The following is a 23,150-nucleotide window of genomic DNA, read 5'->3' as shown; positions in this document are numbered from 1 at the left end:
TATTTTCATACTGGCTTTTATATTTAGTTCTTTAATTTTATTAAAGATTTTTATATTTATTATTATCAAATTAAAATTGAACAGTACATACTATTGTATAATTTAATACTTTTAAATATAATGCATTTAATGGAAGTTTTAATTATGTTAAGCAACATAATTAATTTCTCTGACTTTCTATATTTCATCATTTATATAGTTTCCTTGTTGTTATTATGAGTAATTCGTTGATGAGGGGTTTGTTATTATGAGTAATTCTTTGATGAACATTTGTGTATTTAAATATTATTAGCTCCTTTTTAATTACATAAAATTTAAGCATACCAGAATATGATTATACCTTGTGTCAAACTGCTAGAAATAAACATTTGTATAAAGGGGTGGGAGAACCGTTAAACACTCTTGACAGAGTCAGATTGTTCTCCATAAAATTTGATCCAGTTTTTTGGATGACATTATCAGTTTAGGAGAACCTGTTTCCTGCTCCTTAATAAATTTTATGGTAATATATCATTTAAAATCCAGGTATTTGTAGGAGAGAAAGATATTGTTACTGATGTTATACTGCATAAATATTATTTTAATAAGGTTTACTTTCCAAAAGAAGTATTTGTATTTATAGTTTATAGGGAATTGTGGTAGTTCCTTCTTCCCTTTCTAGTTCTCACCCTTTGACTTTTTTTTTTTTTTTTTTAATTTCCTCTGCTCTTCATGCTAACTGCTTTCAGGGTCCTGAATACGCCATAATTTTTGTTATCTCTGGGCTTCTGAATATTTCTGCATTCTTCTGGCCCATTTTCTCCTGGCCTCCTCCTTGGCCACATTTCATCCTACTCATTGTCTGAGGCATCCTCTGTGTCCTCCTTGGGGTGGGCTAGGTACCCCTTTTCTGGGTTCTTAAACACTGGGTGACACCTCTAATATAGCATCCTCCCCCTCTCTCAGAAATAAAATGCCTGTCCAAATGATTGTGTTCTTTGTGAGATGGTGAAATACCCAAGGACACAGAATTTTATCTGAATGGGATAGAAAAGTACTCAGCACAAACTAGGCTTTCGGTGAATGTTTGCTGACTCCCTTGTGCATTATGTAATTTTTTTTAAGTCACCATGTAGATTAGGGTTTTCAGTCTAGCACTCAAGAATATCTGCAATTTATTTCCAGAAAAGTTCTTGAAATTTGTACAGCCTATCACTAGATTTCCAATAAACTTAAATAAATTTAATAAATTAAATGTTTTCTGTACAATGACGCTTAAGAGCAAGAGTCTTTAGTAAGGCATAAAAATAAACATTACCTAGTCTAACTAGTAAAACATGGTTAGAGAAAAATTTAAATATGTGTATCAATCCCTCTAAAGATGATTATTGAAGAACATTTTAAAAACGTTTTTGTAATTGGATTATCTAAATGACTATCAACAGGACTTTAGTTGTACTGGCATGAAAAGAGGGCCACATGAAGTTGTCAGGGAAAAACGCAAGCTGTAGAACAACATATACAATAAGATTTGATTATGTATGTTGAACATTGTTAGAAAGCATATGATAAAAGCACGAATAGTGTTTACCTCTGAGGAAGTTGATAAATGGAACATGTGCATTTTTTACAACCAATATTAGTTTTATTATGAATAAGCAAACAATTGTAGCTTATACTTAGAACACAACAATCTACAGTATATTCAGGTTGAATAAATATTATTGAATAAATAAAAATTATTTACAGATTTAATTTGCTCATTTGAAGAGAATGGTGAATAAATGTAAAGATTCCAGGGGGTAGGGGATGCTACAGCTAAACTATTAACAACATGTAAAACATAATATGTGGGTGACAAAGTAAAGGAGCTAAGATTACTTATTTGAAAGTAGGACATATGGGAGTGATTTCACAATAACCATTTTGTGAGTGGTTACTACACATAATGCCCCCACTGGGATGGCAATGAACAGAAATCCCAGACTCATGGAAACTTGGAAAAGGTGTGTGTAATTAGGAATCGGGGTCTGTCCATGATCTGGAAGGCAGACCTCTGGACACAGCCCAGGGACAACAGTTGGTCTACACGTGAGCAGATATTCTGAACATGGAACACGTGGGGCAGCACAGGTGTAGGCCAATCAGAAGGGACACAGGCTGTCACACTGGGGGAGAGTCCTAGAAGCCCATTTATGGCAGTATTAACCTTTTAGTTGCTGGACAGAGATCAGCTAGGGGATCACATGGCATAGGTCTGGGCGGTACTCAGTGAGCCATGGGGCTATGTCCTTATAACAATCCTATTTTTCAGGGTTTGTAATGCTTACCCTTACTAGTTTTTCATATTCTAGAATTTGTTATTAGATGGTCTGCTCATGAAATATGTGTTACATTAAGACACTACATATGTATTAAATGAAAATACTTGTAGATTCCGATGGCTTAAATTGTGGTTTTCTCCTCGGATTTCTCTGCCTCTTTAACTCCCAGTCATGTAAATATCTTTGTAACTACTCTTTGGACCACTTTTACCCTGAATAAAATGGCCTACTTGGATGTCATTCACCTTAGCTACTTTGGCACGGTTTCTAGAAGTTGGTATTTCTTTATAATAATGACTTTACAAACATGGGGAGTTTAGAGATGTCCTCGGGGCTACTAGTGAGTTTTGCTATTGTAACTTTTTACTTTAAGAACAGCTAAAATGTTTCAAACTATGTTAGTTAACAATGTATTTATTTGTAAATATAGTTCTTAGTGGGCCCTTCACAATAACATCTTAATTTTTCTATAGCATTTCACAAGACACTTGGTATATAATATTTCATTTACTTATTGTAACAATCATTTGAAATAGATAATATTATTCATATTTTATAAATAAGGAAACTGAGGCTCAGAGAAATCAAACTATTTGCCTAAATGTACATGACTTGTAAGTTGCATAATTACAGCTGAAAATCTGTGACTTTTTTCTACAAATCTAATGTTCTTTCTACAGCGTTCCACTATCTTATGAGTTTGCTCTTTTTTTTTTTTTTTTTTTCATTTTTAGCATTGACTACAAGTAACAGTTATACTTAGTTTGGCTTTCAAAGAAGATGTTTTAAAGGATTTATCAATTTTTAATGGACTAAAACCCTTTTCCTTTCAGGATGTAATAAAAATTCTTAATCACATAAATGTTGATTAGTTGGTTTCATAATATTGAATAATAGCCTCCATTGAGAAAAATGTATCAGTGCACTCTCATTCCCTTCTTTCACATCCCATTTTCATTAACAAACCTAAAATATGCGATGTGGTATGAATTCCTCTATGTATTTGATAGTCCATTGGGGTTTGTGCTATATATCCCACAACTGTCACCACCCTCTAACCTACAGAAGCTGATGCCTGATGAATTCTAGATTTTTGCATAACAGAAGTCAATGGCCACAAGTCCATTTGGATTTTAATAATTCAGAACAAATTTAGTACAATTAGAGTGGGACAGTTCCATCTTACGTGGCAAAATAAGAAAAAGGTAGACAAACAATTAATTTGGTTAACTCAGGAGTATTTTAAATAAAGACTGAAATTAAAGTCTACTGATTCCATTCATCAGTGTAAGCACTGTATGTCCAAGGGAAAAATCATGTGCAGATGACAAGGATTTGTCTATTTTCTTTCCATTAACAGTAAAATATAGGCACTTTTGCAGCCAAAGAATCATATGCTATATATCTATGGAATATGAAATGTCTATTAGAATATAAAATATCTTGTACTATTGTGATGGCTAATTTTATGTGTCAACTTGATTGGGCCAAGGGAAGCCCAAATAGCTGGTTAAACACTAATTTGGTTCTGTGAGGGTATTTCCAAAAGAGGTCGGCATTTGAACAGGGAGACTGAGTAGAGCAGATATCCACCCCCCCCCCCCCCCCCCCCCCCGCCCGTGAGTGGGTGTCATCCAGCTCACTGAAGGTTGGAACAGGACAAAAAGGTAGAGGAAATTTGGATTTGCTCTCTGCCTGCCTGATTAAACTGAGAATTAGATCTTCTGCCTTCAGCTGTCCTGGTTCTCAGGCTTCCACACTCGGACTGGAGTCTACATGACCCGCAATCACCCCTCCAGTTTCTGGGCTCCCAAACCACACTACTGGCTCTCCTGAGTCTTTACCTCGCAGACGGTAGCTTGTTGAGACTTCTAAGCCTCCATAATCGGGTGAACCAATACCCTACATTAAATCTCTTTCTACATATAGATCATAATAATATATCATTATACTTATAAATTATATATCTAAAAAGAGAATTAATGTAAGAGATGTAATTATATGTGTTATATATAATTATATGTCTAGAAAGAGATTTAATATAAGATTTACAGGTATTTAATATGGCATTAATTAATGCATAATATATATTATATATATATATCTTATTGGTTATGTTTCTTGAAGAATGCTGCCTAACACAACCATAAACATCCTTATTTGCTGGCTGTGCTGGATTGAATAATAATGCCTCCAAAAATGTCTATGTTTTAATCCCAGAAACTCGAGAATGACCTCATAGAGCAAAAGGGACTTTGCCAATATGATAAAGTTAAGGATCTCCCTATGGAGAGATTATTCTGGTGGGCCCTAAATGTAATTACAGGGTCTTTACAAGAAAGAGGGAAAGGGGGATTTGATTGCAGAAGAGGAAGGTACTATGATGCTGGAAGCAAGATGCTATGCTACTGGCTTTGAAGATAGAAGAGGGGCCACCTGCCAAGGGATGTACTTGGCTTATAGAAGTGGGAAAAGGTAAGGAAATGGATTGACCCCTAGATCCTCTAGAAGGAACCAAGTCTGCTGACAGTTTGCCCTCAGTCCCATGAGACTGCTTTCGGACTTGACTTTCAAAACTGTAAGATAATGTAACTACATTGTTTTAAGCTACTAAGTTTGTGACAATTTGTTATAGTAGCAGTAGAAAACTAACACAGTGGTGGAGCCTAGTCTGGATTTTGTACTCTCCTGATAAAATCCCTATATTCTGTCTTTTAGACATTATACATGGTACCTTTGCTCCTGGACATTTTAATCCCATAACACGGAGGAAGGCATATGGAGAGGCCCAGGCATAGACCCAGGGCTTGATGAAAGTCTCACTCAAAGCTGGAAACAATCCAGGGGAAGGTAACTGTGGATCTATGGGTCTGGTTGGGCTCTAGGCAAGCCTGCCTTGCTGAACCAGTGTTCAACAGCCAGTCCTTGGGAGAGAATTGTCCAGCCTGGGTGCTGCCCACTTACATATCAGTACACACAAGCAGATCACGGATGGATAAACCAAGAGAAGAAGTCACATTCTCTGGTAAAATATCCCTATAAAGTACGATCAATTACTGGACTCATCTGATCAAAGGAGACGGACATGCAGAATAATGAAGCCCAGGAATTGCCCAGAGAAGGAATTTAGCATAATTTAAGAGAGAGTTTTTTGGGTACAATTTTAACAGAGAAGAAATACAAGAAATACCAAAAAAAAAAAAAAAAAAAAAAAAGTATAACACCTGAGGTTTGGGAACACATGCTTTATTTGCCCTGTGCAGCATCCTTAGCTTTTGCCAAGTCAGAAATGGCAAGAGAATGGTGACCATCAGCCAGCTACTCTCTCGGCAAGCAGGCTGACCACAAAGGAGCTCGATCATTTTAGGGTGGATTTATCAACTCTCACTTCTTTTTTGGTGGCTTAAGACTCGGTAAACTGTTTCGTAAACCAATAAACCTAAACTGCAAGCACAGAGTCTACATTTCTACGTGATAATCGGTTTACCCCTGGGCACTCTGACTTTGTTTGACACACCCGCTGCTTTGCCTTGTTTCTCTCTGAGTCATAATCTACTTGAGATGCTTCTGAAGTAACTCTATTGTAGCCCAACGATTTAGAGAGACTTCAGGATTCAAGGTTTTCACCTTTGACTCGCAGCTGTCTTTTTCCTATGAAAATGGGCTGAGGATAAATTTAACTGATATGGCACTCAATCATTACTCATTTTTGAATCTCCTAAGAAGTGTGGCCAGTCAGCTTATAAAGCTATAGGATAAGTTCTTAGAAGGATCCTTGACCACAGATTCAAATAAACCTCACAGAGGCAGTTTTGTGCATCTTCTATACCTGACAACGTGTTTGAGTCCTAAAAAACCAAGTCATTTTCCAAGAAGATTTTCAGCCCAATGAGTATAGACGTCTATTGGACTCTGCTATCAGTCTGTAGTGTTTGACCGGAAATGGACACAGAGGGAACATAGTCTGTGCTCAAGCCAGATTGCTATTACACATGTAGGAAGGACAAAGCACAAAAGGGTTTGAAGTGCAGTGCCTGTAATGAAGACTTTGTGTAGCCTATGATGGAGGCAGCTCAAGGGCACGCGGGGCACTGTGGAACACCTGGGAGAAGGGCTTTGAAGCATGATGTCAGCACGTCCATTTGATCTGTACTACATGAGACATCACCTAATACTCTCTGTTCTTTCATTCAATGCCCTGATTTTTGGCTCTTTCTGGATCTCTACCTCTGATCATTATCTCCTGCTTCTTGGCAGAGAGAAGAGGCATTCAGGTGAGAGAAAGCATGGGCAGAAGGGGACTATCGGTATAAGGATGAGACCGGTTTCTGGGAAAAATTATTTTTCTTAATTAAGAGGCAGATAATTCAGGTTGAACACATGGTGGAGAGGGTGAGGACCTGAGTGGATGTACCATTGTGGATCTCAGGACTCTGAGTGTTTGGAATTAGTATCAGTGATCATCAAATACGTGCCAAGAATATTACCATTGTTTATAGATTGAATAAATACTATACGTCAATTGTGCTACTAATTTTCAAATATAACAAAATATAAATTCATTTTTAAACACTAGTAAATTCAAATGAACTTAATACTTTTCTACTTTTCATTTGTTCCTCAACCTACCACATAAAAGTAATAGTACCATCATCTGGACATCTGTAAAATAAAGAGGTTTTTTGGTTTTTTGTTTTTGTTTTTTTTTTTTTTTACCCTTCAGATTCTGGAAAAACAGGAATAGACAAATTATGACACCTTGAAGGATTAAATGCTTTTTGGATAAATGGAGCCATATTTTTTTCAAGTACATATAGATATTCTGTCCACACAATATAAACCTGCCATTGGATGAATTTTGTTCATTCATGAAAATGAATGCATTAGGGAATTAAACTAGTTTCTTTCTTTCAAAACCAGTTGTCATCAGGTGCATCATTTAAAATGAAAACATAAACATTTCTTTTTTTCCTCTTAGAAAAATAGTAGATATTTAAAATATAGATATAGATAAGAAAAAGGGGGCAATTTCTCACAATTACACCACCCTAGATATTTACTATTAATATATTAATATCTAGGTATATATCCTTCTAGAACCTTTTAAATATACATGCTTATGTATGTTATTAAAACAAAAAAATGTTTTTCTAGGTTGTATTTATAGCCTGTTGTATTTTTTCCTTCATTTACCAACTTAGGATCAACATCTTCCATGAGAAGACATGCTGTTAAAATCCGGAATTCCCTACTAAATAATTTTCTTTAAAAAAAATTTTTTTGTAATGTTTATTTATTTTTGAGAGAGAGAGACAGACAGAGCATGGGCAGGGGAGGGGCAGAAAGAGAGGGAGACACAGAATCAGAAGCAGGCTCCAGGCTCTGAGCTGTCAGCACAGAGCCCCACGTGGGGCTCGAGCCCACAAACCCTGAGATCATGACCTGAGCCGAAGTCAGGCTCTCAACCGACTGAGCCACCCAGGCGCCCCCCCTACTAAATAATTTTCAAATAAATCTGTGATTGAGGTAAATTCCGGTTTCTAGGGACAAGACAATTCTTATGTTTCACTTTGAAATCATGCTTGGAAGGTATGACAAGTTAATGTGACTGCACAGATTTTTTTCCCAACACAGCTTCCTCCCAACTAAATAATTATAATTTCTTTCCTTATGCTACATGTTCTTTTGTGCTTTTTATTCTTTGTCTGTGATTAAAACCTTTTTAATTAGGAGCTAGAGAATTCACTCTAATTTAGGGTTCATATAAAAATCAGTGGCCTGGACTTAACAATTCTAATCTTTCACTACTTATGTTCCTCTACTAGGGTGCTTTTAGGCAATACATAGCTTCCTATTTCTAGAAATAAAAGCTTCTTTAAAAGCCTATTAAAAGGGCCCTATTGATATCAAATAGCACTCTAGTATTACACAGATTTTAGTTTAAATGAGATAGAACCATGTTAACTAAGTTTCCTTTAATAAAAATACAAGCTTGCAAACGCAGACCTGTAACATTTCCACAAGCTGTAACCTCGGGAAGGGCAAACCACATCTTCAGAAGATAAATTTCAGACTGAAAGAATAATGGAAGGGACTCCAAAGAGAATTTTAAAAAAATAATTAAGCGTATTAAAATTATATTTATGGAGCAGCTGACAGGATTATACTTATTGCCTTTGGTAAAATGGCTATTAGTGATTATAAACACTACTTATAATGGCAAATATGTTCTACGTTGACTAGTGACCAGCTATTAACCAATGCAAGAGACAAAATGAGAACTAGAAGCCTTGATATAAAGACTTAGGTAATATCTCTCTAAAAGGGGATTTTCAAAAACCCAAAGTCATTTATTAGAATGAAAATGAATTTGGCAGAAAGTACACTGGCCCACCTGGAAGTCAGAGATCTGAGTTTTATTTGGCCACCGCCACGGATTCACCACGCAATCCCTCATATATCCCATTATCTCCCTGGATGAGAGTTTACTTATCTTTAAAATGAAATGATGGAACTAAGGGCTCACGAATATTCCATCAGCCCTGACATGCTCTGATCAGGGTACTATCATTCTTACCAGTGTCGCAGAGACTGTCACCTGCTTCCTCCAACATCCATTTTTTCCCTTCCTCCTTAGAAACAAATCTTGATACTTTTAACAGGGCATAATTTGTCCTGGAATAAAAGAGAACATTTCTCAGTTTTCTTGTAGCATGGTGTGGTCATGTAACAGATCACATCATGGAACTAAGGTCATGGAACTAAAACAAAAACAAACAAACAAAAAAAAAGAAGCAAATGAGTTGGCATGGGACTTTGGGAAGCTAACTGAAGCTTTTTCCTCCTTTAGGTCCAAGACTCAGATGTGCTGGCTTAAGCCAGAGAATCACCTTGGACATGAACTGACGTTGAGAATGGAAGCCATTGCCTAGATGACAGAACAAGGGCAACATCCTGGGTCTCCCTAATGATACCACAGAGTCACCATATATGTCCTGGTGGCCTGTTCTGTGCTGCTTTTACATGAGAGAGAAGTTCACATCTCTCTTCTTTAGGCAATGACATTTTTTTTTTCTGTTAAAGGCAGCTATATTGAATTCTAATTGATGCAGTCAATAAAATGTGATTACTCGTTGTTGTAAAATAACTACAACTACCAATTATTTTGCACTTAGTAGATGCCAGACACAGTGCTAAGTGTTTTATGGACATTGCTTGATTTGATTTGCACAACGAGAATACTTATGAGTTAGGTATTATTATCTATAATTTACAAATGGGGAAATGGGAGCTTAGAAATATTAAAGAGTATCTACAAGGCCATGTAGCTTATGTGACAGAGCCTAGATTCTAAACCAGATTGGGATGATTCCAAAACTTATTTTCTCAATCAATATCACCAGTTTAATGCAGTCATTATTCCCTGTGGGTCAAAGATGCACAAAGAGCACAGTGTTAGCTAGTATTTCAAGAAAGCCTTATACAATTGTCAAGACATAGACAACATTAAATGCAATCTATTCCCTGAACAAAATGAGGAGACAAAGATCCATCATGGTTACTATAACACTGATAATAACCGTCCCCAAACCTTACCTACCTAGGTCATCAAACATTTTACCTTTATGAGGTCAAAATAGAAAGTAACATTATCTAATAGTAAAGATTCTGTTGGGGATTAAATATGACGATGTACAGAAAGTGTGTAGTAGAGTACCAGGTTCACAATAGGTGCTCAATAAATGGTATCCTGTAGCATTATTATTTAAAAGATCCATAGTGATGTTGTGAAAACTTGGGAGAGTCAGAAATATTAGGTTCAAATACAACCTCTGCAACTTGGTGATTATGTGGATACAGTCCAGTCATTTAATTTTTTGGCATGTAGTTTCCTAAGGAATGGGTTACTTATCTTACAGAATTGTGATCGAGGACAGCGTCTCCCTTCCCGATGGCCGACATGTTTCAGAATCCCAGCAAATGGAAACATTAATATTTACTATTGTCCTCACAGGATTTAAATCAACTTATTTGCCAACAGTTCTTTTCTTGGAGGTGGGGGTGTCGCCCAACTCCCATGGGAGAGTGTTTGCTGTGGGTGTGGCTGCACTACAGCAACGTGTGTCTGGAATTAAGAGGCTACTGAGGTTGGCTTCAGCTGGAGGCTGCCGGCTGCAGTACATCCTGTGGCAAGGCGGCACCCTGGGCCCTTCTGCTGGGCCTGCCTGACTGCTTTGCAATTCAGGTTTGTCTCGTTCAATTTTTGTTTCTGTATATGAGATGGTCTCCTTTCTACCTTTGCACTATAGCCAAGGCCATTCCAACCTCGGTGGGGCAGCGGGAAGACTTTGGGGTCCTTGTGGGAAACAGAGCGTAACTGCTGTGGGAGAGAAGGACCAGGCCAGCTGTGACCGTACACAGAGGGCACCCCATGTGACAGCACTGTCATGTATTTGTTACTCGTTCTCTTGGCAAATCTTCACTTTCTTGAGAAACGTGTTTCATAGAAATCAAATAAGAAAATAATACAGAGTGAAAACAAGGCTTTTCTTAGGTAAATAACACTTACTTAATTCCTTCTGACACTAACAATTTATTTAGAACGCTATTAGAAGTTCTAAAGTTATTAAGTTATTAAGTCAAAACCTCGTGCAAAGTTCTAAACTAGTAAAAAAAACAAAAACAAAAACAAAAAAACCATTTTCCCGTCTCCCCTTCCTCCTTTCCCCTCCATGCCAGGTGTTTATCTCAGGTCTAAATATCCATAATACCACTTTTTCCATTTTAAAATTCCCAAATTTGTCCTCCTCGCTGATGGAAAAAAGGGTGACTCTAAACTCCTGCTTCTAGGCTGCTAGGGATTAGATGGAATGCACTGGAAGCCTGGAGAGGACAGGTGACTACTGACTCTACCCTTGCACATCACAGCTCTCCTCTCTCAACCTACTGCCCCAGGAAAGGCATGCTTTGCCTGTGTGGGAGGGAGCTGAGGAAGTCTGAGCCATCCACAACCGACCATCTGAAATCACTTTCCCAGGGAGCCGAAGACGCACATGGCCAGACACTGCTCTGCTTTTCAAAGAGTGAGTCCTCTCTTGTTTCCTAACTGCCACTTAAAAACTCCAGACAAAAATTAAACTGTTGATACATGCAACCGAGCCTTAGCATGGAATAACTTCTTTCAAAGAGATAGCAGTTTTTTGGGGGTGGGGGTGGGTGGGTTGCTAAATTGTGATGTGAAATCAAGGTCAATTTTCTTTGATAATAAATATGTATAAATCAGAAAGGCTGATAATACTACAACAGGAAAAGAATGTAGAGCATTTGGGGGCTTAATTGTGCTTCCATTCTTTTTTACAACTGTGTACTTTGAAGGAAAACGCCAAGTTCTGTTTAGGTCTTTTGTTGAAAATAATTTCCAAAGACCTACCTTACCTGAGTCTTTCTCCTGCTTTGCTTTTCTGTTACCATTAGAATTACCCTGCCGGGTATTAGAATTAGAATTAGAATCAGAATAAGAATTGTGCCCCTGCCGGGATATCACAAACAGCAGTGGTGTTTGCTTACTTCTAGCCCATTGCACATCTTCTTTAACCTAGAATTAACCATGTTTTATTTAAATCATCAGTGAATTAACCAAACTGCAAAAAGAATATTTTAATCTCTGTTCAATGGGTTTTCTCTGATCTAGAAAAAATATGCTTTATGATGGAACTCATGAAAACTAATACATGGGGCGTCTGAGCGGCTCAGCTTGTTAAGCAACCGACTCTTGATTTTGGCTCAAGTCATGATATCGTGGTTTGTGAGTTCAAGCCCCCCATCGGGCTCTGAACTGACAGCATGGAGCCTGCTTGGGATTCTCTGTCTCCTTCTGTCTCTGCCTCACTCCCTCTCTCTCTCTCCCTCTCTGTCAAAAAATCAAAATCAAAATCAAAATCAAATCAAATCAAATCAACAAACTTAAAAAAAGAAAACCAATATTTATCTCTGGCTTTCCTCTGCTCTAAATGTTGTGTGACTTTTAAGGCATTCAAAGATTTCTAAGCCAGTTTATACCTTGACTTTTCTTAGAACTCTACAGTTTCTTTTGTGGTATCTGAAGACTGACCTGGGCATAGAGTTTCTGTGCGCATGCAAAAAGCATGAGCGCCAAGACCAGAAACCAAAGTCCACACGCCTGTCTTCCCGTGGCAACTTCTGCCCCCCACACTGGGCCCACGTCACAGCCCCTGGGGTTCCAAGTGAGCAAATGGGAGCCTTGCTTTCTTTTTGCTCCTGGGCATGAGTTGGTTGTGGTCACAGTCACACAGTCATCCTCACTGGGGTCACCTTTCCCCCTCCGGACTATGTCCCCAGGTCTCCTCGCTTCCTGGCCCCTTCTTTCCCTTCTGCCTCAGTTTCCCAACATGCTCCTGGTCTTTAAAGAGCCCAATGGTTATGACTCCCAAGGAAGTCAAATGACTAACATGTACGCTATAATATCTTTTGAGTGAGATGGCAAATATGGGAGAGAGAAGGGTTAAAGATTTACCTTGGACAAAACTCAACTTTGGAATTTTCATACATTTGTTTATATATTAGCTCCTGTCTACATGGGTGAAGGTAAGGGAGAGGAAGGGAGGGGCTGGTGGCCAGGGGAACAGAGGGAGCGAATCCTGCAGAGTTGCTTTCTGCAGCAGCTCAGAGGCCTGGGATCTGGGCTAGGCTGGGCGGCCAGCTAGCTCCTCCTTCAGACAGACAGTCTCCTCCACTCCCTCCTTCTCAGCTCTGGCCCTTACATCAGAGGGTGTGGAGTGAGCATGGGGGGGGGGGGGGGGGGGGGGGGGGGGGGCGGCATTTACGAAACTGGCTCGTTCTCCACACACCCCACCCCGCCCCCAACAACCCCGCCTATTTTTTTTAATCACAAACTGGAGTGAGGGGAAATACTCATTGTTGGGAAGTTAGATCTTCTCACAAGGTCAGTTTGTGCCTATTACCCACTGAGAAGAGAACAATTTGAGCAAATGATCACATTTAATTAGAAAAAGAATGAGGCTTAGCTCATAATGACAATGGGCAATTTGAGTAATTAAAATTATTTTAGAAAAGCATTGATTTCTTCTAAATTAAAATATGCCCAGAAGCTATATATATATATATATATGTGTGTGTGTGTGTGTGTGTGTGTGTGTGTGTGTATTCAGATAACTTTTTTGTTATTCAGTCTTTCTCATTTTAAACCACTTGTGAACTGACTTTTCCATTTATGCAAGAGGATGTTCTATATCTCAGAATAATAATTGAAAATGCCCCCATAAATACTTTAAATTTATGAGGTTCTCACTGGCTAAACTACAATTCCTTTAGTGTAACAGCTGAAGAAAAGCATAGAATTCTAGAGAAAACAGTTCTTGGCTTTAACTTCTTTATGTTCAGCAGCCTTATTATTGTCAAAATTCCCCAAATTAAAATGCAAAACTCCGCTTCTTGGCTGGGCTCGGTTACTTAACCTTAATAAAATATAAGAGTCTGTTTCATTAATCGGAAACATACTAGACACAGTGCATGAATTTTATCTTCCACTCTGTCCTTTGTATTTCAGAATGATGATAATAATAATAATAAAAATCCTAGGATTTGGCAGCCAGACAATTGTGTTCTCTTTGTTTCTATCATGTTCATATGTAAAATGAATTTCTCAGACAGACTAAATGCCTTAAGGGGCAAAAATTCCAATGATCCTCTCCCCTGGAAATCTTTAAAAATAGAATAAACTTTCATTTGTCTGGGTGTGGTTTAAGCACCGTCTGTCTTTGGCAGAGGGATGGTTTAGTTGACCTACTGATGTTGCTTTAAGCTGCATGATCACTTAGGGGGAGAATTTTCCTTTAATCCTTGCCAGATTTAATTTATCACAACAATGCATGCTCTTACAGATGTAGTAAAACAAAAAAGGGGGTGCAATCTTCTTTTCCACTGTAAAGTAATAAAACAATTTCTCAAATTTGAGAAACTAAGATTAAATCAAGAAAATGTCTGATTTGTTTCCCCCTCTTCAAACTTCTACTGAAAGATAGTGAAATATGATAAATAGCATGCTATTTAAGACAAGATGTTTTCAAACAACTGGACCAAATCAACAAAACGGAACCATATGCTTCATGAAGACCACCTTCATATTCCTCACAGGAACCTGAAGCTGGGCATCTGGACAGAGGTGGGGGGAGGCACTGACCATGCCAAGGGGTGCTGATGGGCACTGACAGAATGGGGAGTGGGAGAGGGCTGGGGAAAGTGCTTTCACAGATACGGAACCACCAGTGTCAGCCCAGGCCCTTGTTATATGTGCGTCATGTGCCCTCCTCTTGACCGCCCAGACACTCTGTGGACAGCCACAAATTCCCCAGAAGGCCAACTGCACCCCCCCCCCGCCAAACCCTTGCACCTGGAATCATTATATAATGAAAGTTTCCACTTTCCTCAGAAACACCAAGGGAAAAAAATAGTGTCATTATGTCAGTACGTTGCTCATTAACACATATACACACACGGAGGCCTAAGAGTGGGTCAGTTTTTTAAAACTATTATTTATAGTCAAATTCTAAGTCAAATGTATTCAAGTGTTCACCAATTCCTTCTCTCTCTCTCTCTCTTTTAAACTTTATTTTGAGAGAGAGAGAGAGAGGCAGAGAGACAGGGAGACAGAATCCCAAGCAGGCTCTGTCCTCAGGGTTTGATCTCAAGAAGGGTGAGATCATGACCTGGCAGAGATCAACAGTCAGACGCTTAACCAACTGAGCCACCCAGGCACCCCTTTTTCTTTCTCTTTCAAGAGAGAAGCCAAAGTTTGTTTTTAACCATCAAGCTTTATTTAGGTATTATTTCCTTATCTGAAAATACACCCGTTGTATGTGTGGAGATCAATGTTTTTTAGTGAATTTATAAAACTGTGTAATCATCACTACACCCCAGTTTTAAAATGTTTTCCTGCACTTCAATAAGTTCCTCATGTCCATTTGTAGTCAATCGCCTCTCCGATCCCCAGCCCCAGGCCAAGCACTGACTGCTTTCAGCTCTACAGATATGCTTGTTCTAAAAATTTTATACAAAAATTGTTTCTTGGCCTTTCGGCTAAGATCATGTGTAAAAATTTTACACAAATCAAATAATACAACAGGGGGTCTTTTTTTGAATGCTTCTTTCACTTAGATGATTTTGATGTTCACCTGTGTTGTATATGTGTCAGTAGCTGATGCCTTTTTATTGCTGAACAGTATGAACAGTATGCCAATGTATAGATATACAGCATTGCTTTTGTTATCAGTTCACTAGTTGGTAGACATTTGGGTTTCTGATTTTGGATTACCATGAATACGCTGCTGCGAACATTCAGTTGCAAGCCTTTGTGTGGATTTAAGTTTACACTGTTCTTGGGTAGATAGCCAAGAGTGGAATTTTTATTCCAGATGCTAAGTTTATATTTAACTTTTTAAAAGAAACATTGCTTTCCAAAGTGATTACATCATTTTACATTCCCTTCCGCAATGTATGAGGATTCCAATTGTTCCTTGTCAACACTTGTTATTATCTGAATTTTGATTAGAGCCATTCTAGAGTGCATGAAGTTATGTCTTACTATGATTTTGCTTTGCATTTACCTAAAGATTTATGATGTTAAGCATCTTTCCAAATGCTTACTGGATATTTTTTATATTTTCTTTGGGCAAATGTCTATTCATATCCTTTACCCATTTTTAAATTGGGTTGTTTGTTTTAAAGTTTTATTTTTTATTTGAGAGGGACAGAAGCAGTATGAGCGGGGAGGGGCAGAGAGAGAGGGAGAAAGGGAATCCCAAGCAGGCTCTGTGCTGCTGACTCAGAGCTTGATGTGGGGCTTGAACCCATGGAACCGTGAGATCATGACCTGAGCCAAGACCGAGTTGGATGCTTGACAGACTGAGCCACCCAGCCACCACAGGGTTGTTTCGTTTTTTTATTATGAGTTGTAGATGTCGTCAACTGAAAGGAAGGCACTCAGGGTAGGTTAGTAAATGCTTTATTCATTGCCTTAGTAAGAACACAGCCCAGGAAACAGTCCTTCGCATTGCTCTGAAGAATAGCTCTGGAGTTATAGGGGATTATATGTCAACAGGGGAATGGGGTTTACACGCCTGCAAACACTTCTCCAAATATTTGTGTGTCACAAGGCATACGGTTTGGTTGATAAAATTAAGGTTTACTGATTTCCACAGAGACATGTGTAAGACCCCTAGGTGAGCTTAATAAATTATGTTTCTATCATAATTGATTATTCAAAAATATCATTTGCATGCCTCTGCTTAACTGATTTTCCAGTTCTTCCTGTTATGTTTTTAAGTTTTTATTTTTAATTCCAATTAGTTAACACACAGTATTATATTAGCTTCAGGTGTATAATACACTAATTTAACACTTCCATACATCACCCTGCATTCATCACAGGTGCACTACTTAATCCCTATCACCTAGTTCACCCATGCCCCCCACCCACCTCCCTCCCTTCTGTCAACCTTTGTTCTCTACAGTTAAGAGTCTCTTGGTTTGCCTCTCTCTTTTGTTTCCCCTTTCCTTGTTTGTTTTGTTTTTTAAATTCCACATATGAGTGAAATGATATGGTATCTGTCTTTCTCTGACTGACTTATTTTGTTTAGCAATATAATCTCCAGCTCTGTGTCATTATAAATGACAATATTTCATTCTTTATGGCTGAATTATATTGCATTATATAATGCATTGATAGGCATTCTTCTTTTGTTGTTGTTGTTGAAGTTTCCTTTTTCTTAATAATTTATTTATTTTTTAATTTACATCCAAGTTAGTTAGCATATAGTGCAACAATGATTTCAGGAGTAGATTCCTTAATGCCCCTTACCCATTTAGCCCATCCCCCCTCCCACAACCCCTCTAGCAACCCTCTGTTTGTTCTCCATATTTAAGGGTCTCTTATGTTTTGTCCCCCTCCCTGTTTTTATATTATTTTTGGTTCCCTTCCCTTATGTTTACCTGTATTGGATCTTAAAGTCCTCATATGAGTGAAGTCATATGATTTTTGTCTTTCTCTGACTAATTTCACTTAGCATAATACATTCTAGTTCCATCCACGTGGTTGCAAATGGCAAGATTCCATTCTTTTTGACTCCCAAGTAATACTCCATTGTATATATATACCACTTCTTCTTTATCCATTCATCCATCGATGGACATTTGGGCTCTTCCCATACTTTGGCTATTGTCGATAGTGCTGCTATAAACATTGGGGTGCATGTGCCCCTTCGAAACAGCACACCTGTATCCCTTGGATAAATACCTAGTAGTGCAATTGCGGAGTTGTAGGGTAGTTCTATTTTTAATTTTTTGAGGAACCTTCATACTGCTTTCCAGAGTGGCTGAACCAGTTTGCATTCCCACCAGCTGTGCAAAACAGATATTTCTCTGCATCCTTGCCAACATCTGTTGCTGCCTGAGTCGTTAGTGTTAGCCATTCTGTCAGATATGAGGTGGTATATCTCATTGCCACCACTTCTTCTTTACCTATTCATCAGGTGATGGAAAGTATGGCTGTTTCCATCATTTGGCTATTGCAGATAATGCTACTATAAACATGTACATCTATCCCTTTGAATTTGCATTTTTGTATTCTTTAGGTAAATACCTGGTAATGCAATGGCTGTATCACAAGGAAGTTCTATTTTTAACTTTTTGAGGAACCTCCACACTGTTTTCCAGAATGGCTGCACCAGTTTGCATTCCCATGAACAGTGCAATAGGGTTCCCCTTTCTCCACATCCTCACCAACATCTGTTGTTTCTTGTGTTGTTGATTTTAGCCATTCTAACAGGTTGGGGTGGTATCTTATTGTGGTTTTGACTTGTATTTCTCAGATGATGAGTGACATTGAGCATCTTTTCATGTATCTGTTAGCCATTTGGCTGTATTCTTTGGAAAAATGTCTATTCATGACTTCTGCACATTTTTTAATTGGATTATTTGTTTTTGGGTGTTGAGTTTTATAAGCTCTTTACATATTTTGGATAGTAATCCTTTATTGAATATGCCATTTGCAAATATCTTCTCCAATTCTGTAGGCTGCCTTTTAATTTTGTTGATGTTTCCTTCCCTGTGCAGAAGCTTTTTATCTTGATTATGTCCTAATAATTTATTTCGTTTTTGTTTCCCTTGCCTCTGGAGACATACCTAGAAAGAAGTCAGTAAGGCTGATGTCAAACAGGTTGCTGCCTGTGCTCTCCTATAGGATTTTTATGTTTTCATGTCTCACATTTAGGTATTTAATCCATTTTGAATTTATTTTTGCGTCTGGTGTAAAAAAGTGGCCCAGTTTCATTCTTTTGCATGTAACTGTCCAATTTTCCCGACATCATTTTTTGAGGAGACTTTTTCCCATTGGATATTCTTTCCTTCTTTGTCAAAGAGTTATTGCTATAGGTTCATTTCTGCGTTTTCTATTCTGTTCTATTGATCTAGCTGCCTTTTCCCCCCAATACCATACTGTTTTGATAACTACAGCTATGTAATATAACTTGAAGTTGGGAATTGTGATGCCTCTAGCTTTGCTTTCTTTTCTTTTTCAAGATGGCTTTGGCTATTTGGGTCTTTTGGGTTCCATACAAATTTTAGGATTGTTTGTTCTAGCTCTGTGAAAAATGCTGTTGGTATTTTGATAGGTACTGCATTAAATGTGTAGATCTCTTTGGGAAATATAGATATTTGAACAATATTTGTTCTTCCAATCCACGAGCATGGAATGTCTTTCCATTTCTTCGTGTTCTCTTAAATTTCTTTCATCAGTGTTTTATAGTTGTCAGAGTACAGGTCTTTCATCTCTTTGGTTAGGTTTATTCCTTGGTATCTGATTTGTTTTTGGTGCAACTAAAAATGAGTTTGATTCCTTAATTTCTCTTTCTGCTGCTTCATTATTGGTGTATAGAAATGCAACAGATTTCTGTATGTGGATTTTGTATCCTGCAACTTTATTGAATTCCTTTATCAGTGCTAGTAGGTTTTTGGTGGAATATTTCAAGTTTTCTATATAGAGTATCATGTCATCGGCAAATAGTGGAAGTTTTACTTCTTCCATACAGATCTGGATGCTTTTTATTTCTTTGTGTTATCTGGTTGCTGTTGCTAGGACTTCCAGTACTGTGTTGAATAATAATGGTGAGAGGGAACATCCTTGTCTTGTTCCCCACTGTAGAGGAAAGCTCTCAGTTTTTCCCCACTGAGGATGATATTAGCCATGGGTTTTTCATACATGGGCTTTATATGTTGAGGTATGTTCCCTCTAAACTTACTTGGATGAGGGTTTTTTTTTTTTTTTTTAATCACAAATCGATGTTGTACTTTGTCAAATGCTTTTTCTGCATCTATTGAAATGGTCATATGGTTCTTATCCTTTCTTGTATTAATGTAGTGTATTATGTTGATTGATTTGTGAATATTGAACCACTCTTGCAACTCAGAAAGAAATCCCACTTGATCATGGTGAATGATTTTTTAATGTATTGTTGGATCCAGTTTGCTACAATTTTATTGACAATTTTTGCATCTGTGTTCATCAGGGATATAGCCTGTAGTTCTCTTTTTTAGTAGTCTTTACCTGGTTTTGGTATCAGGGTAATGCTGGCCTCATAGAATGAATTTGGAAGTTTTTCTTCCTTTTCTTTTTGGAATAGTTTGAGAAAAATAGGTATTAACTCTTCTTTAAATGTTTGGTAGAATTCGCCTCTTAAGCCATCTGGCCCTGGAATTTTGTTTGGGGGTTTTTTGATTACTCATTCAATTTATCTGCTGGTTTATGGTCTGTTCAGGTTTTCTATTTCTTCCTGTTTAACTTTCATAATTCATATGTTTCTAGGAATTTATACATTTCTTCCAAGTTGTCCAATTTGTTGGTATCTAGTTTTTCAAAGTATTCACTTATAATTGTTTGTATTTCTGTGAGTGTTGGTTGTTATTTTTCCTCTTTCATTTGTAATTTTATTTATTTGGGTATTGTCTCTTTTTCGACAAGTATGGCTAGAGGTTTATCAAATTTATTATTTTTTTCAAAGAACCATCTCCTGGTTTCATTGATCTGTTCTATTTTTTGTTTGTTTTTTTGTTTTAGTTCCAATATGATTTATTTCTGCTCTAATATTTATTATTTCCTTCCTTCTGCTGGCTTTAGGCTTCGTTTATTGTTCTTTTCTTGCTTCTTTAGGTATAAGGTTAGGGCGTTTATTTGAGATTTTTCTTTCTTCTTTAGGTAGTTCTGTGTTGCTATATACTTTCCTCTTAGGACCACTTTTTTTCTGCATCCCAAAGGTTTGGGCCATTGTATTTTTTAAAATTTTCTTCTTTGATTTCCTGTTGATCTATTCATTGTTTACTAGCATGTTGTTTAACCTCCATGTATTTGTGGTCTTTCCAAATTTTTTCTTGTGGGTGACTTCTCATTTATAGCATTGTGATCAGAAAAATTTGAATGGTATGATTTCAAGTTTTTGGTATCAGGGTAATGCTGGCCTCATAGAATGAATTTGGAAGTTTTCCTTCCTTTTCTTTTTGAGGCCTGATTTGTGACCTAATATATGATCTATTCTGGAGAATGTCCCATGAGTACTTGGGAAAAATGTGTATTCTGTTGTTTTAGGATGGAATGTTTTGAATATATCAGGTCCAGTGTGTCATTAAAAGCCATTGTTTCCTTCTTTGTTTTCTGTTTAGATGATCTGTGCATTGATGCAAGTGGAGTGTTAAAGCCCTCTACTATTATTGTATCAGTATCAATTTGTTACTTTATGTTTATTATTGTTTTATATATTTGGGGGCTGCCATGTTGGGTGAAAAAATATTTACAGTTGTTAGATCTTCTTGTTGGATTGTCCCTTTTATTATGGTGTAATGCCCTCCTTTATCTCTTGTTACAACCTTTGTTTTAAAGTCTAGTTTGTCCAATATAAGTATTGCTTTCTTTTGCATTCATTAGTGTGACAGACGTTTCCCCATCCCCTCACTTTCAGTCTGCAGGTGTCTTTCAGTCCAAAATGAGCCTCTTGTAGGCAGCATATAGATGTGTCTTCTTTTTTGTCCATTCTGACACCCTATGTCTTTTGATTAGAGCATTTAGTCCACTTTTGATTAGAACATTTAGTAATTTAGTAATTACTGATTTATATTTACTGTCATTTTATTACTTGTTGTTTCTGAACATTTTCTGTAATCCTTTCTTGTCTTTGTTAGTTTTAGTCTCTCCTTTGCACTCAGTGAGTTCCCTTTAATATTTCTCGCGGGGCTGGTTTAGCGGTCATGAACTCCTTTAGTTTTTGTTTATCTAGGAAACTCTTTATCTCTCCTTCTATTCTGAATGATGGCTTTGCTGGACAGAGTATGCTTGGTTTTTTTCTATTCAGCAGATTCAGATTTTTCCTATTCAGCACTGTAAATATATCAAGCCATCCCCTTCTGGCTTGCCATGTTTCTGTTGAGAAATCTCCAGTAAGCCTTATGGGTCTTCCCTTGTAAGTTAAGGATGGCTTTTGCCTTGGTGCTTTTAAGATTTTTTTCTTTTTCACTATATTTTGCAAATTTACTTATAATATGTCTTGGTGTTGACCTGCTTTTGTTGATTTTGATGGGAGTTCTCTGTGCCTCCTGGATCTGGATATCTGTTTCCTTCCCCACATTAGAGAAGTGTTCAGCTATTACATCCTTAAGTAATTTTCTGCCCCCTTTTATTCTCTCTTCTTCTTCTGGGATTGTCATTACATTTGATAGAGTCACTGACTTCCCTAAGTCTATTCTCATGTTCCATAATTCTTTCTCTCCTTTGTTCAACTTCATTATTCTCCATTATTTTGTCTGCTAGGTCACTAATTTGTTCCTCTGCTTCTTCCAGCCTGCTCTTCATTGTATCAAGACTGTTTCCAATCTCATTTTTTAAACTCTTTTATCTCTGTGGTAAGGGTATCCCTGATTTCTATCCTTTCTCAAGCCCAGTGAGTATCCTTATGATTGTTGCTTTAAATTCTCCATCAGGCATGTTACCATATCTATTTTGCTTAGATCTCTGGCCATGGCCTAATCTTATCCTCTCATTTGGGATAAATTCCTCCATCTTGGCATTTTGTCTAGGTCTCTGCCTTCATCTGTGTATTAGAAAAGACAGTTATGTTTTCTGCTGTTCAACATAATGTCTTTATGAAGAAGAGCTCATGTAGTGTCCACAGCCTGGCACTTCAGGGAGTGTCTCTGGTGTGTGCTGCCTGCACTCTGCTGTTGTGTTGTGGCTTCTCTGTCCTTCAGGCTGGTCGTCTGCAGAGGCTCTCCTCGCCTGTTGTGGGCAGTGTTTGGTCCTTGGCCTGAGTGTGGTGAGCTTTAACTAGGTGTGCTCTGGTCTGCTTGTGAAGTGATATCTGATACTACTTTCAGGAGAACTAAGGCCCTGCAGAACTCTCTGGTTGGGAGATGTAGTGTGGGCAGGGGTTTGTGCTGGTTTTCTGGGGGAAGGGCCTGCCCCATTGGGATAAAGGCAAACTTGGCAGAGAGGGGTAGTTTCACCACAGCACATGGGGTTGGGGCTTGGTATAAGCAAGTTAGGCAGCCAGTGTAGGTGCTGGCCTGCTTCCTGCAGGTGGCTCTATCTTTATGCTGAGGGGTAGGAGAGGGAAATGGCTCCAGTCAGCTCCTTTTTGCCCTTAAGAGGTGTCTCCATGAACACTGCCTCTCAGAGACATGCTCCAAGAAATCAAATAATTTCCCAGCTGTGTACCCCAGGCGTTTTTCAGATCATTGTTTCCATGCTGTCTGCTTCCGGGGTTTTTTGCC

The 23,150-nt window shown here is 37.9% G+C and overlaps 1 long non-coding RNA gene across 1 annotated transcript in view; it reads right to left on the bottom strand.

The window, feature by feature from the left end:
• Positions 1–23,150, bottom strand: part of LOC125923448 (uncharacterized) — a 46,710-nt gene that overhangs the window by 4,583 nt on the left and 18,977 nt on the right. The window contains exon 2 of the long non-coding RNA XR_007458043.1: positions 8,881–8,978. This is a non-coding gene — a long non-coding RNA (uncharacterized LOC125923448). The remainder of the gene's footprint in view (positions 1–8,880; positions 8,979–23,150) is intronic.

The sequence above is a fragment of the Panthera uncia genome, chromosome B1 (genome assembly GCF_023721935.1).
Source record: "Panthera uncia isolate 11264 chromosome B1, Puncia_PCG_1.0, whole genome shotgun sequence".
Taxonomy (NCBI): domain Eukaryota; kingdom Metazoa; phylum Chordata; class Mammalia; order Carnivora; family Felidae; genus Panthera; species Panthera uncia.
This window is presented reverse-complemented; position numbering and strand designations above follow the sequence as displayed.